General features: G+C 39.3%; 1 protein-coding gene across 1 annotated transcript in view; it reads left to right on the plus strand.

The window, feature by feature from the left end:
- The first annotated feature begins 3,268 nt into the window (after positions 1 to 3,268).
- Positions 3,269 to 17,633, plus strand: part of LOC145991062 (putative G-protein coupled receptor No9) — a 648,328-nt gene continuing 633,963 nt past the window's right edge. Inside the window, exon 1 of the mRNA XM_083126774.1 lies at positions 3,269 to 3,669. The gene's annotated coding sequence lies outside the window, so the exon portion shown is untranslated. The remainder of the gene's footprint in view (positions 3,670 to 17,633) is intronic.

Below are 17,633 nucleotides of genomic sequence, written 5' to 3' on the forward strand. Positions count from 1 at the left end.
ATAAGCACAGAGTACTAAAAAAATATACGTAACTCCCCCTTTACAATATAGCTACTGGGCACGGTACTGTAGGTAGTATTTTCTCAGCTGCTGGACCTCGAGAAGTTCATTAGATCCAATGATAGACAACTAAATTAAACGTAATTTTATATTTGTGAACAAGCCCGGACATAACCGAACTACTACTCTACAGGGTGTCTCAAAGGTAATAGCGCAAACTGACACAGGTGAAAGTACACGATAATAGAAGCAAAAAAGTCTCAGTAAACATGGGTCTGCAAACGAGCCGTTTTCGAGATAATCGCGATAGCCGCCACTGACTTCATTGTTTGTAAACTCGTCCTAGTTGGTAAAATGCTAATAATGTGTGCGAATGTGTGGGTACAAGCCGTCATTGATTGCATTTTGCAAACACCGAGTGTTTTACTCCTTGCGCGGTCCGAGGTTTGCTCTTTGTTTACAAAACAGAACATTTCCGGGAGGTGGCGTTGTAATCAAACAGAATCAGTACACAGTCTAATCGTACTGTGGGAGTCACTTTTCTTACTGTATTATTAGCATTTAACCAAATAGGACGACGTTTACAAACAATGAAGTCAGTGGTGGCTTGTAATCACACATTCGCGATTATCTTGAAAACGGCTCGTTTGCAGACCCATGTTTACTGAGACTTTTTTGCTTCTATTATCGTATACTTTCACCTGTGTCAGTTTACGCTATTACTTTTGAGACACCCTGTATATATGATTATGCCATAATTTATTAATATTTCTTATTAATTTCAAGAGTTCATGTTTGTTAATGTATAAAGTCTAAAAAAAATAGAATGGTATTTACGAGTAAGATTTTTGGAATTGGTGCATCAACTTTAAGAAAAGTAATTTACCGGGTCGCGGCCTAGCGAACGTTGGGAACCACTGCCATAGGCAAAGTTTTGAACCGTCTGAAGCTATTTGTTCAAAAGTTGGTTGTTGAACTCAACAAGCTATTCCAACACATTTCGTTGGTCACTGGAATTGTGATTTTGTTGTTCATTTCCCAACCTGAAAGTTCAGTTTAAAAAAAAATCGGGGAGGGCTCGAACCTCTCGAGTCCAATGCCTGGCTACGCCAATATTTCGAAACAAATTCTTTGCTGAGAAAGCTCAAAGGTCCAGCGACACCTTAGTAATAATATTGAAATTATTTGTCCTCTATCTATGGGGTTATCTTCTCTTAAGGCACTCAAATGTCAACCCTCTTCCACTAACGAAGCTCTGGCGCTTGGGTCCTGGCTCTCTGTGTGTCGTCCGGTACGTATGTGCTTGTGTTTGTCCCGCCATTCGTTTCTTCTTATCACTAGAGAACGGATTTTAAGGTGCAAAATTATTGTTGGAAAATGGAAAAAAAGGTTCTGAAAATGTTTTCAAAAAGGTGCAAGAAAAAAAATGTGCTGAAAAAATGTCTTCATTCAGGTCTAAACCAGTTGCATTAACATTCATTAATCAACACTGTAGCAAATAACTAAATATATGGTAAACATGATATAATTTACATTATGCTCTCGTTCTGCTCTACGATATGAGACTATAGGAGACTGCTCAAGAAGAGGGAAAATCATTTATTTTTCTGTCCATTTTTTTTTTAACAAAATATGAAAGGAAAGGATGGAAAAAGGTGCTGTAGCATAAAATATGGGTTAAAATGCAGGGTTGTTAAAGGACCTATTGGGTTCCGCTGCAGGACCGGAACCTTTTTTGTCGCACAATTTAAATTCGGTCCAAGTTGGGTATTGTTTCATTGAAAAAAAGGTTCCTGGACCGAATTTGAATTGATCCGAAAAAATGTTCCCGGGCCGTATTTAAATTGATCTGGTAAAAAGGTTCCTGGACCGAACTGAAATACTTTACAGATAAAAAGGTTCTTTACGGTCCAGAACCCATTTCCGCTTGCTGATTTTCTCTCCTGGACCGGAATTGAATTTATTTAAAATTCCTCGACCTTTAACAACCCTGGATAAATGTGCTAATCTCACGAAAAGGTGCAAAAAAAAAAGTGCAACAAAGTGCGTTCATTATTACTTGATTTCATGTCCTAAAATACATACATATCGTACATATATCAAACGATCGGTAAGAAAACAGCTATATTTTTGGAAAGGTGCTGCACCTTAAAATCCCTTCCCTACTTTTATCACCATTCAACTCCATTGTCGGAGTTGGCCAGAAGCGACAGAAAAGCAACGTAAAATAAACTAAATCATTTCGCATTTGCTTATTAGATTTTGGTAAAATTTAAGTATCACCGAAACGTATTTCTTCAATTTTACAGGAGAAAGTACTTACCGAAAAGAGTTTCTGTATACTCTACGAAGGTCTGGGAAGTGTTTTCCCCCCCTCGCTGAATGAATTTTCGTGGACAACCATCTATTTTTCAACATTAATGTCTCTCTGATGTACGAAACCTGTTCCATTGATGTCCTTCTACTAGGCTACGTGAACCAAATTTTGCGTGCACTTGATGACGTAACAACAGTGTTTCCAAACACGCGATTTTCCTACTGTGTAACAGTAGTATAACGTAAATGAACGTGCATGTAACTGTGCATCATTTATGAATGGTTCGTGGGGCTATCCGTTAATGGTTCGTGGGGCTATCCGTGCATGGTTCGTGGGGCTATTTATGAATGGTTCGTGGTGTTTTCGAACCTGGAAAAAAATACAAAATCAGTAACACGAAAGTATGTATTCTTCGATGAACAAGATTGCAACACTGCATAACCACTGATCATCGACAACGCTAGTCAAGATTTATCCGCCATATTGCGTGTAACGCTAGCAAAAACGAACAAGCAAAAATTACTGGATATGTCGAAAAATTGAGATTATTTGCGTGAGAAAAACGAAATGGCACCTTCAAGAATCCTTAGGAATGCAGAATACGTAAGTACCAATGTGAAAAATAAAGGAATATTAGACGTTTCGGGGATACTTAACATTTAATTAGATTTTTTTTCAGCTTGTCTTCCATTCGCACCTCAATTTCGGCGTCCAGACTTGACGCACTGTGGTCTGGAACCGGCCTGCCGCATTTCCACCACCACGAAAAACACATCAGTCTTTCAGTAAATAACACATCGCCTTGCAACCCTGCGAGCTTGCTCCGACCTAAGTCCAGGCGAGCCCCTGGTGTCCCCTCGCTGCGTGGGTGGCTCGACGTCAGCTGAGCTGAGGCGCGCATGCGCCCGCCAGTTGCATGCACCGCGCTGTCTTTCAATGAGCGAAGGAAAGAGGGCGCTCCGAACCAGGTTTTCAGTGTCACAGCGCGAATTGGGGCCCCTCCGACACAGGTCTAAATGGGGGAAGCAGGTGCGTGGCAGTGTGGTACTCTAGTACGCGCAATTGTACCCCGCTGGCGACAGTCTGTGAAGTGCTACTGACGCTTTCCCCACCCCAAAAAACTACGTGTAAGATATATTTGTAACGTTTACTGTTGTGAAGTGTGTGTTGTGTGTGTGTGTGTTTTTAAGTGTTGACGTACGTCTTTTCAATTTCATACTCTCGTGTTGTGGTACTTGCATCCATGTTCTTGCTGTAAGCGCCTCCTCGAACCTGTCTGTTCGCTGTAGCAGAATTACACCTGTTGAATGTCCCCTTCGTAATGTTCTGCTTTCGTCGTGTTGTGAGATAAGGTAAGATAATTGTGACGTTCTCTTCTTCATACACCGAATGTTCGGTAATACTTATCAAGGAGATCACGTGTTCGAATCCCTTTTGACCAAACATCACATGAATTGTACAGTCACGGACACTTCTGGCTTGTAACAGCACCGTTGACTTTCAATGGAATCGTTACAACTCAGATGTGTCCGTGACTGTAGTATAGCAACTTCACAACACAACTTTCGTATAATTTACCTTCACGTTCTGTAAAGGTGTTGTGCTATTCTTGCCGTGTTTAACTTGCTTTATTGCTTATTGATTTACTTTATTTTTACTTCGCTTTTTTGCCACTTTTGGCTAATCGCGAAGACGAGGATTAGTGGTGATGCACTGAAATTGATGAACGGACAGTCACAAACACCCATGCCATGATTCGAACCCGGGACCCCTGAGTGCGGTTATTATTCTGAACAAGATAGGGCCACGTTTACTGCACTATCGACGCACACTGGATTCTTCCATCACTTTTCACGCACGTTTATTTCATTTTTTTGAAGGACACTTACAAAGAACACCCCATGCCCAGGGCGGGATTCGAACCCGGACCCCCTGGCGACAAACCTTTATGGACGATACAACACGAGCCCACTGGTGATTATACCAGCTCAGAGTCCAGACTCCAGGGCCTCGCTAGCAGGGCTCGCAAAATTCAGTCCAGGCTGAACTACGTGGGAGGGAGGTTGGCGTTTGCTTATCTTCAGAAAGGGTTCACCCCCTTACACCCCATATTTAACTTGGAGATCTCCGTGGTTTAGCGATTAGGGTAATTAGCTTCGAATTTGGAGGGGGCACGGTTTCGGACCGCTTGAACTTTGCTTTGGGTTCGTGTATATCGTACGTCGCTTTTCTGCCTAGTTTGGCTAGTCGCGATGATGAGGATAAGCTATGATTGGATGGAATTGATGAAGGGACACTTGGAAAGATGCAGCACAACATTCTCGGGCCATGATTCGGACTCGGAACCTTAGGTGGCGAGTTCGTGAATCGACCACTCAACGCACTGGATCACCCAGGGGCAGTGGCACAACTACCGGGGGGGGGGGGCATTGCCCCCCTTGGACGGAAATCGATTCTAGCGGGGGGCAAATATGGACTGCTAAGGGCAGCTACAGGAGGCACAGAGGGGCTATCGCCCCCTCTCGATTTCAAATTTTATGCAAATAGAAATGCATTTTGTAAAATTTTCTTGTTCGCTTTCTTTTCTCAGTGTTATGAAGTTCAGGGTCGTAGCTAGGGGACGGAGGGGGTGGGACCTGGGCGCTGAACGATCTAAAATTTAGATCATTTTGCGCCTAAGCCCGACAGTAGGTTTTTAAGACACAGTGAATAAATTTTCGAGCCCAGCTTCGTGACCAACCAAACGCCCCCTCGGAACCCACGCCCCATAGGTTGAGAAACGATGATCTAAATAAAAACAATTGTGAAAGAGAGAATGACATGGCGCCCCTATTTACACCCTATTAAATCAATATTATTTTCAGTTTGCATAAAATTGAATCTAAAAATTTTCTTGCTCGCTTCGCTCGCAATCTGTGATTGTATTCTGTATTGCATTGGAAATTGGCAGAGAGAGAAGAAAGACTATTCTTCATTGATTTAGTCTTAAATGCATGAGCAATTGTTTGGAGGAAAAGGAGAGTGCACATTTGAGAGACAATTTATATAATTTTTACTGTTGGCTTATTTATTACGAGGTGGATGAATCGATTATGTACGAGGGTCAATATTTATATTTTGAGCCTAACAATGAAAAAAACAGGAATTTGGCATTGAAAACTGCTTTATTGTTTTTCGAAGAATTCTCCTTTATGGTCAATACACTTTTGCATTCGTTCGAACCGCGCAGTGGTAGCGTCGCTGCCTTGTAATCAAGGGGTCCTGGGTTCGATACTCGGTGGAGGCACAAGTGGTTCGGATTCCACTTTAAACTGTAGGTCCAGTCCCGATTAGCCTTACTGTGCATAAAGTGCACTTAAAACACCAAATCAATCAATCAATCATTCGTTCGAACCATTTGTCAAAGCAGTTTTTCCAATCTTCTTGAGACACCTCCATAATATGGTTTTTGAACGCCTCAACGGCGTCTTCCGCCGACGAAAATCGTTGTCCACGCAATTTATTCTTGACATGCGGGAACAAGAAGAAGTCATTGGGTGCCAAATCAGGACTGTACGGCGGATGACCCATCAATTCGATTTTTTGACTGTTCATAAAGTCGGTTGTTAGACGAGATGTGTGACAGCTGGCATTGTCTTGATGAAGAATGATCCGACGGCGTTTGTTTGTTTTCCGTATTTGACCGAAGACCTCTGGCAAACAAATTGTTGTGTACCATTCAGAGTTGACCGTTCTACGTTCCTCTAAAGGCACAATTGCCACATGACCACTTTTCCCGAAAAGACAGGCGACCATTTGTTTCGATGTGCTTCGAGCGCGAACAACTTTTGTTGGATTGGGTTCATCTTGAAACACCCATACAGTCGACTGCTGTTTACGTTCCGGCTCATATGCATATATCCATGATTCGTCACCTGTTACAATCTCATATACGTCTTTTGAAGCACCACGATTGTATTTATTGAGCATTTGTTTGCACCAATTGACGCGAGCGTCTTTTTGAGTTTCTGTCAAATTGTGTGGGATCCAACGAGAACATACCTTTCTCACAGCTAAGTGATCATGTAATATTTTATATATGCTGGTGGAACTAATGCCTATGGTTGCCTCAATCTCACAGTATGTCACATGACGATCTTGCAGTATTAGGTTTTGCACAGCACCAATGTTTTCTGGAACAACAACTGATTTTGGACGACCTTCGCGAATCTCGTCGGTGAGCGAATGGCGGCCACGATTAAATTCGTTATACCAGTGTTTCACAGTGGCAAAGGATGGGGCTTCATCGCCAAATGTTGATCGATGCACTCTTGTCTTGATAATCCACGTCGAAAATGGTAAAAAATCATCGCACGAAAATGTTCACGAGTTAATTCCATTTTATTGTTGTCGCGCAATCTCCAAGGCAACATAAACAACACAAATCAAGCTATTGACAAAACATTTGAAGTACGTTATGGTCAATAATGCCAGACGATTCCGTGCAAACGTCAAATCGCGCCTAACTTCAATCAGTGTTGCCAAGGCTCAAAATATAAATAGTGACCCTCGTAATGTTTTTAAATAACATATGTTGTATACATAAAGAAACTTTGAATACGTACTACACAATTTACTGTCAGAGAGTTGCATATGCATTTTCTTATTTTACGTCGCTCCATGTTGCATATGTGTAAAACATATGCTCTACATGAAAGTTATGCATGTTACATGTAAAAAGAAATTATATTTGGAATGCATTTATCATGTCTTTCAAAAATACAATGTGCTTGTTTTACATTATTAATGTGAAATTTAATGTTTTTAAAAAAATCAAATCGTTTGTTCCAACACAAATGTTTCAGCACCGATCCCTACCTCTTTTTTTTTTGCGTAATTTACGATAATAACGTCTTTGATAATACTACTACTGCTACTACTACTACTACTACTACTATTATTATTACTATTGTTTTTGTTATTGTTATTATTATTGCTATTATTTTTATTGTTATTATTATTGGTAAGTTTATCCTGCTCTGGTACTTGACCCCCCCCCCCCCCGAACATAAAATCGTAGTTGCGCCTCTGCCCAGGGGACTTGTTGTGTTCGTTTTATGATTTCATCATGAATATCGTCATTAACGTGAAGGCATCGGTGACACTAGAAGGGAACCAGGGAGGGACACGCCCCTGCCTCCAGCTTTAGGGCAAAAATATAATGACATCGTTAAAACAATATACACTCCTCACAAGAAGTTTGGAATATTGTCATATTAGGCACAAAACGTTTGGGATGTTATATTAGGCCATAGGTGATTGGCAGGGTGGGATATGTCGGTGAAAACACAAGAACGTCCAGTAGACAGACAGATACCATGTATTGTTGCATTCCAAGGCTGTGCCTATCACCTAATGCCTAATATAACACAGGAGCGTATATTCTAGGCTAGCTAGGCTATCTGCGAAGCCTGAAGTCTAGGGAATAAAATTCAGGAGAAAAATCGATCAGAAATTGTAAATATTAATATTCCTATCAGTGAGATGATGATGATGCTGATTCTGGAGTTGGCAACTTGATTTCTTATGAGTTGGCAACCTGATTTCTTATGAGTTAACAACCTGATTTCTTATGGGTTGGCAACCTGATTTCTTATGGGTTGGCAACCTGATTTCATATGGGTTGGCAACCTGATTTCATATGGGTTGGCAACCTGATTTCATATGGGTTGGCAACCTTATTTCTTATGAGTTGGTAACCTGATTTCTGATGGGTTGGCAACCTGATAACTTATGGGTTGTCAACCTGATTTCTTATGGGTTGGCAACCTTATTTCTTATGAGTTGGTAAATTTATTTCTATTCATAGCCTAGGACACGTGACATATTGAGATAGCCCAGGTTTTAAACACAGGAGCGTATATTCTAGGCTAGCTAGGCTATCTCCGAATCCTGAAGTCTAGAGAATAAAATTCAGGAGAAAAATCGAACAGAAATTGTAAATATTAATATTCATATCAGTGAGATGATGATGATGCTGATTCTGGAGTTGGCAACCTGATTTCTTATGAGTTGGCAACCTGATTTCTTATGAGTTGGCAACCTGATTTCTTATGGGTTGGCAACCTGATTTCTTATGAGTTGGCAACCTGATTTCTTATGGGTTGGCAACCTGATTTCTTATGAGTTGGCAACCTGATTTCTTATGGGTTGGCAACCTGATTTCTTATGGGTTGGCAACCTGATTTCTTATGATTTGGCAACCTGATTTCTTATGGGTTGGCAACCTGATTTCTTGCGAGTTGGCAACCCGATTTCTTATGGGTTGGCAACCTGATTTCTTATGAGTTGGTAAATTTATTTCTATTCATAGCCTAGGACACATGACATAGTGAGATAGCCCACATCTTGGATTCAGTGTACGCCACTGCTATAACAATATTCCGAACTTTTTGTGAGGAGTGTATACTATTACAACTTTTGAAGTTCTGCAAACTTTTTTGCACCCTTATCCCCCTTGACCCCCCTCTTCATTTTTTCCAGGCGTCTCTGCCGTAGAAAAGTGACGTATAAACTAAAATACATATATTAAGCAACTTATAATTGAAGGCTAATTATTAAGGTTACAGCAGATTGTTTGCATCCTATGTAAAGTTTTGTATAGAAGTTCCTGGTTCGATTCCCGATGGGAACATAATTTTCCGTGTCTTTAACACCACGTAAAATAGGGTTTAATAAAGACGTGGACCCTTCGTCTCCACAGTACACCTCAAACACAGCTTTGCTGCAAGCTAACGAGGCTTTGACGCCTGGAAGCACAGTCATGGTAATTATGGTGTTGTTTTCCTTTATTTGGCGTCGTTGTTGCTTTTGTTCTTACAAAGATGGCATAGAGGTAACGTCGTCGTTTTGTGACTAAAAAGTACCCGGATTTGATACACGGTAGAGGCAGACAGCGATTCAGATCCCACTTTTATTAAAGTCTAGGGTTCGGTCCCCAGCGGGGTCTTCACAATTTCGGCGTTGACCCAGCATCGCGAGGAAAATTGAGGATCTAATTTTAAAACCATGGTAGCAGGCTGCCGGTCTCGAAAGCCTGCAAGCAGTGGCGATGGGACTTACTAAAGATGTAGAGTGACTAGAAGGCACTCAATAACGTTGGTGTAATTGTAGCGTCGTTGCCTTGTAATTAAGGGGTCCCGAGTTCGATACCCGGTGGGCCTCCCCGATGGCGCAGTGGTAGCGTCTTCGCCTTGTAATCAAAGGGTCCCGGGTTCGATACCCGGTGGAGGCACAAGTGGTTGGGATCCCACTTTAAACTGTAGGTCCAGTCTCAATTAGCCTTACTGTGCATAAAGTGGACTTAAAACACCAAATCAATCAATCAATCAATCGGTACCCGGTGGAGGCACCTAGTGGTTCGGATCCTACTTTAAACTGTTGGTCCAGTCCCAATTGGCCTTAGTGTACATAAAGTGGACTTAAGACAACAACCGAACAACACCCAATAAGTCACTTGACAGGCCTGGACCTTCAAAGGGCTGTTCCGCCACCGATTTTAGACAACGGCTTCATTTCTCAAATATGTTTCAATAAGGATAATATGTATCAGTCATTCTTGTGGCAGGCGGCTAGTGCTACTAATTAGACACCAGTCTGGTGGAGTGTTCAATTAATTGGTTTGGTTTATTTTACTTCGCTTTTCTGCCACATTGCGAAGTTGAGGATGAATGATGATATGATGAAATTGATGAAGGGACACTCCTACAAAGAACACCCATGCCCACTGCGGAATTCGAACCTGGATCCCCTGACGTCGTGGCGCGCTGGATGGAATGGTTAAGAGTGAACGACGACGAAGCCGTGTATCCTGGGTTTCATTTGCCTTTATTCGCTAATCATTTAATTTATTCATCCTCATCGTCGCGATTAGCTTATGTAAAGTGGCGGGAATGTCACGCTAGTTTTACGCCCAAGGCCTCGTGAAGGGTATTTAACTCGCACGTCTCTTTACCTTGGGAGCCTCGTAGTGCACAGCTAACTCACGCTATAACATACATGTTACGTCAAGAGTTTCCACGTGGACAAAATTTTGCAGGTGCTTCGTGAAAATCTTATTTAGTGATGCTGATATTGTTACAATTAATACCAACAATTTAAATATCGTGGATCAAATTAATAGATATACATTAACTTATTTTATATTTATTTTTGTCTTTAAAATGTCACTTAAATCTGACTAGTAAATCATGAACTGTTTTCAAGTTTTTCCGATTGTGTGTTTGGCCTTGAATTATTGCTGGCCAGCTCCTCGAACGATATCGATATAATAGTATATGGCAGAGTCATGTTACAAATAACAAAAGACTCAATGTTCAGAAAAAAATAATAACAATGCTCAGAAAAAACAATAACAATACTCATAAAAAACAATACATATGCTGTGAGCTATATTTCACGAGGCGTGCAATAATTGATTCTAGGGACGTGTGAGTTTCATATGACTTACGGACGTAAAATAATTAAAAATAACAATTTTTCATTTAATCATGAAGAAACGTATTGCATTCAACGTTTTTATTATATTCTCGTAATAAAACATCGTGGTTCCAGAGATTTTTTTTCCTATTATGGCAGTCAACGTGTTTAAACAATCAAAATACAAATATAGCCTAATTGTTGATGCCTCTACACAGTGAATCTCTCACTTAAAACAAAGGAGTTGTACCAACTATTCTGCATTATTATAAAGTTGATGTCAAGAATAACAGGAACCTTAACGTTTGGTAACGCTAGTGTAGAGAAGTGGCGTGTCTTGATGAGACTTATTGAGATGGAACCGAGAAAGGGAGTGACGTCATATCCCGAGACTGAGACAACAACGCGTCAGGCATTTGTGGCACGAGACGAGACCGAGAGAGACTCACAACGACGTGACGAGACGTTTACTCTGCTTCATGAGGTTATTTCACTTCTGTTTCCATAAACGTGTTTAGTGAGTATGCAGGCAGGCTTGTTAAAGGTCCCGGAATTTTAAATAAATTCCATTCCGGTCCAGGAGAGAAAATCAACAAGCGTAAATTAATTCTGGACCTTCAAGAACCTTTTTATCTGTAAAGTATTTCAATTCGGTCCAGAAACTTCTTTCCGGATGAATGTGAATACGGTCCAGGAACCTTTTTTCCGGGTCAGTTTAAATACGGTCCAGGAACCTTTTATTCCAGTTCAATTTTAATCCAGTCAAAGTTCCGTATTGAAATGAGACAGTACGCAACTTGGACCGAATTTAAATTGTGAGAGAAAAAAGTTCCGGTCCTGTTACGGAACCCAATAGAACCCATTAGAATGTATGGGTTCCAGGACCTTTAGCAACCCTGTATTCAGAGGATCCGAAAATTCCGAAGAAACGTGCCAAATACTAAAAAAAGCAAAAATACTTACTCACCGTTTGTCTGGTACTTATATTCGCCAAACTGACATGAGGTTAACATTCCATTCGGATAATTAAGCCTTGTATAGACAGTGTCAAATACAATTAATGCATAATAACAATAATAATATGCATAATATAATAACCAGAAACTTCATTTATGAACTGCAAATAATAACATTTCTTATTTTGTCTTTATATTTATTTTGACATAATTTTCCCCTCGCAGAACATTTTTATGTATTTACATTTTAGTGGTCTTAACTAGAAATAAGGTAATAAATGCATGCTGTTATATTTTTAATTTGTACTCCATCTATTTATCTTTCAATGTCTAACTAACTCACTCTCTAGCCTTCTTAAACCCAAAGGTTTATGGCTGTATCAACACAACCCTTGCATCTGTTCCTATCCTGGGCAAGAACAATCCAATCTTTTCCATCCTTACAGATTTCCTTTAGGCCCATCTCAACGTTATCCCTTCATCTTCGTCTTGGCCTTCCTACTGGTCTCTTACCATCAGGTTTCCCAACAAGAATCCTGTAAACTCTTCTTTCCTCTCCCATTCGTGCCACGTAACCTGCCCACCTAAGTCTTCTTGATTTAATCATTCTAATAATATCTGGACATGAATACAAATTATGCAGTTCTAAATTATGTAATCTTCTCCACTCACCTGTCTCCTCATCCCTTTAAGTAATAATAATAGTTATTGTGCATATTAAAATTATCAATAAAATTTATTATGAAACTACATCCATCAACACGAATATTTGCGTACATTCTAATAGAACCCTTCACATTGAATTGAAACATGCAATCCACAGTTTTCCTGTGATGCTTTTTTTTATGTCTGACACACTGCATGCTAATGACGTATTACCGTTTTGTCTAATGGCTTATCAACACAAAATCACGTGAACATGCCTAATAGGAATTCCTGTCAGAATCGTATGTTAACTCAGGCTGATTAAAACATGTATGGGTGTAAGAGACAGAGAGAAATTAATGTAATTTTGAATCCTTTTCAACCAATGCAGAGTTTTCATCATTTTTTAAATATTGTTTATTTGATCATAAAATTAATGCAAAATATACACAAAACCAAGGTGAGGGGTTTGGACATGCTACTTCCTTTTATATACGGCCATGCTGCAAGCTGTAATGATGATTTTAATGCTAAACAAGCTCTATTTCATACTTTAATAATAATAATAATAATAATAATAATAATAATAAAATGATAGTAATAATAAAGGTTCCTAGAGTGTAAGGCTATATTTTTTGATGAATTACACATTAAGCCGACCGTAAGTTCAAATCTCCGTCAATAGAAGCTGCTGGCGATGACAGGAACAATAAAATGGTTCTTAAGAGGCCAAGACTTGTTCTTTGCGCGTCTTGTCTTGCCTATACGACTTATTCATACACACGAAGTACATGTAGATAGGTCATAAGTTCTGTATAAGATGCACATACTCCTATTTTCGGCTTATTTTTGGAAATATTACAACAGGAGACCTAAACTCAGGGCCATAAAATTAGGCGGGTGGCAGAAGTTCGCGCTGTTGCCACGTCGGAGCACAACCCCGTGTATTCGGAGGTTTCGGAGAATGAAAGATCTCGTTGTAGAATTGGTCTTTGTAATCCACGTGATACAAACTGACAGTATTTGTTCAAGTGGTCAGGGGTGACACACACAAAAGTACCCCGGAGAGAGGTCGGTCTGACGAACTAGGCAACGCAGCCCGGTTGATGTTGCCGCACAGTGCGCTGGAACCAGCGACTTTTCCCCCGCTCTCGCTATGCTTTTCGCACCAGCGCAATTCTGCTGTTTAAGCAAAGATCTTGTAAGCAAGCACTATATCAACAGATGATGCTGATAGCCCTTAGGCATCGTATCTTGGATGAACCCGGATGAACAAACCATTGAACATTCTAGCGTAGGAAATTTAAGGGCAAGGAAGAATAGAAATACTAGGTATCTGTGTGAACAAGACATTGCCCCAATTGTCCAACACTGTAGGCTCTTTAGTGGTCGAAATCCCGTCAGAACGTGGCTGTTCTTTGTCACTAATCCTTTTCTTCAAGATTCGTCAAAAGTGGCAGAAAAGTGAAGTAAAATAAACCAAGTCAATCAATCAAACAGTTGACTCTCGATTCGCAATCTAAGTTTCCAGGTTCGAGTCCCGTTATAGGCATTGGGTCTTCTTTGTGAGTGTCTCTTCATCAATATCATCTAATCATCACGCATCCTCATTGTCGCGATCAGCTCAAAGTGGAAGAAATTCGACGTAAAATAACAAAAATTCAATAATTCGTGTTTGGAAAATACAAATGTAGTCAATCTAGTGTGGAGCAAGGCTGAACATAACTGGTTGACAGAGCCCTGTTGTATATAATGTAATGTAAATGAACAAATATAATACGATTTACATTTGAAGATTTCAGTTGGGGATAATCAAGACATAGTTAAGACAACGTCACTTGAGAAGAGTAGGATAATGTGTGGACTATCCTTATCACAGGTTAGAATCCTTGATTGGCAAGCAGCGATAAAGCCTGGTGTGAAAGATTAAGTTGTATTCTAGAGCAGAGAAGCCGACCGTTCATAAATAGTTTCTTTAAAAATGAATAAAAGCATATTCTAGAACAGAGAAGCCGACCGTTCATAATGAAGAAAATATGTTTCTTCGTAGAGGAAGAACAATATATTCTAGAACAGATACACCGACCGTTCATGATTTCTTCATAAAGGAAGAGAAATATATTCTAGAACAGAGAAGCAGACCGTTCACAAATGATTTCTTCATAAAGGAAGAAAAATATATTCTGGAACAGAGAAGCCGACTGTTCACAAATGATTTCTTCATAAAGGAAGAAAAATATATTCTAGAACAGAGAAGCCGATCGTTCATAAATAGAGGAAGATAAATATATTCTAGAACAGAGAAGCCGATCGTTCATAAATAGAGGAAGAGAAATTTATTCTAGAACAGAGAAGCCGACCGTTCAAATGATTTCTTCATAAAGGAAGAAAAATATATTCTAGAACAGAGAAGCCGACCGTTCACAAATTATTTCTTCATAAAGGAAGAAAAATAGAACAGAGAAGCCGACCGTTCACGAATGATTTCTTCATAAAAGAAGAAAAATATATTCTAGAACAGAGAAGCCGACCGTTCACAAATTATTTCTTCATAAAGGAAGAAAAATAGAACAGAGAAGCCGACCGTTCACGAATGATTTCTTCATAAAAGAAGAAAAATATATTCTAGAACAGAGAAGCCGACCGTTCATAAATAGAGGAAGAGAAATATATTCTAGATCAGAGAAGCCGATCGTTCATTAATAGAGGAAGAGAAATATATTCTAGATCAGAGAAGCCGACCGTTCACAAATGATTTCTCCATAAAGGAAGAAAAATATATTCTAGAACAGAGAAGCCGACCGTTCATAAATAAAGGAAGAGAAATATATTCTAGAACAGAGAAGCCGACCGTTCACAAATGATTTCTTCATAAAGGAAGAAAAATATATTCTAGAGCAGAGAAGCCGACCGTTCATAAATAGAGGAAGAGAAATATATTATAGAATAGAGAAACCAACCGTTCATAAATGATTTCTTCATAAAGGAAGAAAAATATATTCTAGAACAGAGAAGCCGACCGTTCATAAATAGAGGAAGAGAAATATATTCTAGAACACCGATCGTTCCTGCCGAAAGGAAAACTAGATTCTAGGACAGGGAGAGAAAGGCAAAAATCTAAAAAGAAGTAAACAGCAAAGCAAAAATGGATACTAAAGAGAAAGAAGGGCGGATTAAGTAAGCAATTTTCCCTTATTCCAGGGAAGTTCAAGCCACCGTCCTCTCCCTAGACACCATTGTTGTACTGCAACGTGCCCTACTTACGTGGAGGGCCTTCGTTTCTAGACACTGAAGCAAAATGGTAAAGTTGCGAACAGAAGCTATTTGAGAAAACATTTCCGCTTCTGACATAAACGACGAGAATCGTTGAAGTGGCTGAAGAAAACTTTTGGTTACAATGAATCTTCGGAATAATTTCCTGTCAAAAACTAGCTAGGAAAAGGATAGATGATACAGAGAAAGAGAGGAACAGGGAAAGAGGAAGCAAACTTTAAATTGAGTTCGCATTCTGACAATTAGATTCCAGTTCTTAGACGCCAAACTCTCCTGTTTCCACAAGGCTCCCTGGAGTTTTCTCGGCTTTTCCAGCCCAGCAGTTTAATGTTCTGTTTGGTTTGGCGTTCACTCTCACGTATTAAGTTATATCGAGCATGGCGGGGATTCCTGAAGAGAGACAACATATAATTTCTCTGGCAGAAGACGGTGCTCAAAATAACTTGCGTTTCCAAGAACGGGAGTATTTGCACTGAAGAGGGTTGCACAAGTTAGTTTTGTGAAAGTGCGTTAACTATCACTCTGTTAGTCACGTAGTTAAAAGAAGCACATTTGGTTAGTCCCACAATAAAAGTTACACTGTAGGAAAATTAATTCTGTTACAGTGATATTGTAGAAAAAGTAGCTCTGTTACAGTCAGATTGTAGAAAAACTGACTGTTACAGTCAGATTGTAGAAAATGTGACTCTGTTACAGTCACATTGTATAAAGAGTGACTGTTTCAGTCACACTGTATAAAAAGTGACTGTTTCAGTCACATTGTAGAAAACGTGACTGTTTCAGTCACATTGTAGAAAAAGTGGCTCCTTCAGTCACATTGTAGAAAAAGTAACTGTGTTTCAGTCACATTGTAGAAAAAGTGGCTCTGTTACAGTCAGATTGTAGAAAAACTGACTGTTACAGTCAGATTGTAGAAAATGTGACTCTGTTACAGTCACATTGTATAAAAAGTGACTGTTTCAGCCACATTGTAGAAAAAGTTACTCTGTTTCAGTCACATTGTAGAAAAAGTGACCCTGTTTCAGTCACATAAACATTGTAGAAACAGTGACTCTGTTTCAGTTACATTGTAGAAATAGTGACTCTCTTTCAGTCACATTGTAGAAAAAATGACTGTGTTTGTCACATTGTAGAAAAAAGTGACTCTGTTACAGTTAGATTGTAGAAAAAGTGACTGTTTCAGTCAGATTGCAGAAAAAGTGACTCTGTTTAAGTCATATTGTAGAAAAAGTGACTTTGTTACAGTTACATTGTAGAAAAAGTGATTGTTTCAGTCACATTGTAGAAAAAGTGACTGTTACAGTCACACAGTAGGAAATGCAACTGTGTTACACTCACATCGCAGACCAAGTATCTCTCTTACAGCCACACGGTAGAAAAAGTAACTACGTTACAAACACGTGGTAGAAAAAGGCCATTTCTAACATTCCCAAATTCCTCAATCGGCGAGGACCTTTGTACGAAAAAGTCGAAAAGGCAAAACAAACGATAAAGCATAATCGTGCGGATCGTGGGCGAGAAAATGCTTTCGGATGGGAAGTAAATATTTATCACACTTGTATATTTACTAGGTTTACATAAAATAATTGATTTCAGAAGGAATCCGAATACCTTGTATATTTACTAGGTTTACATAAAATAATTGATTTCAGAAGGAATCCGAATACCTTGTATATTTACTAGGTTTACATAAAATAATTGATTTCAGAAGGAATCCGAATACCTTGTATATTTACTAGGTTTACATAAAATAATTGATTTCAGAAGGAATCCGAATACCTTGTATATTTACTAGGTTTACATAAAATAATTGATTTCAGAAGGAATCCGAATACCTTGTATATTTACTAGGTTTACATAAAATAATTGATTTCAGAAGGAATCCGAATACCTTGTATATTTACTAGGTTTACATAAAATAATTGATTTCAGAAGGAATCCGAATACCTTGTATATTTACTAGGTTTACATAAAATAATTGATTT

The sequence above is a fragment of the Lepisma saccharinum genome, chromosome 8 (genome assembly GCF_977018435.1).
Source record: "Lepisma saccharinum chromosome 8, izLepSacc3.1, whole genome shotgun sequence".
Lineage (NCBI taxonomy): Eukaryota > Metazoa > Arthropoda > Insecta > Zygentoma > Lepismatidae > Lepisma > Lepisma saccharinum.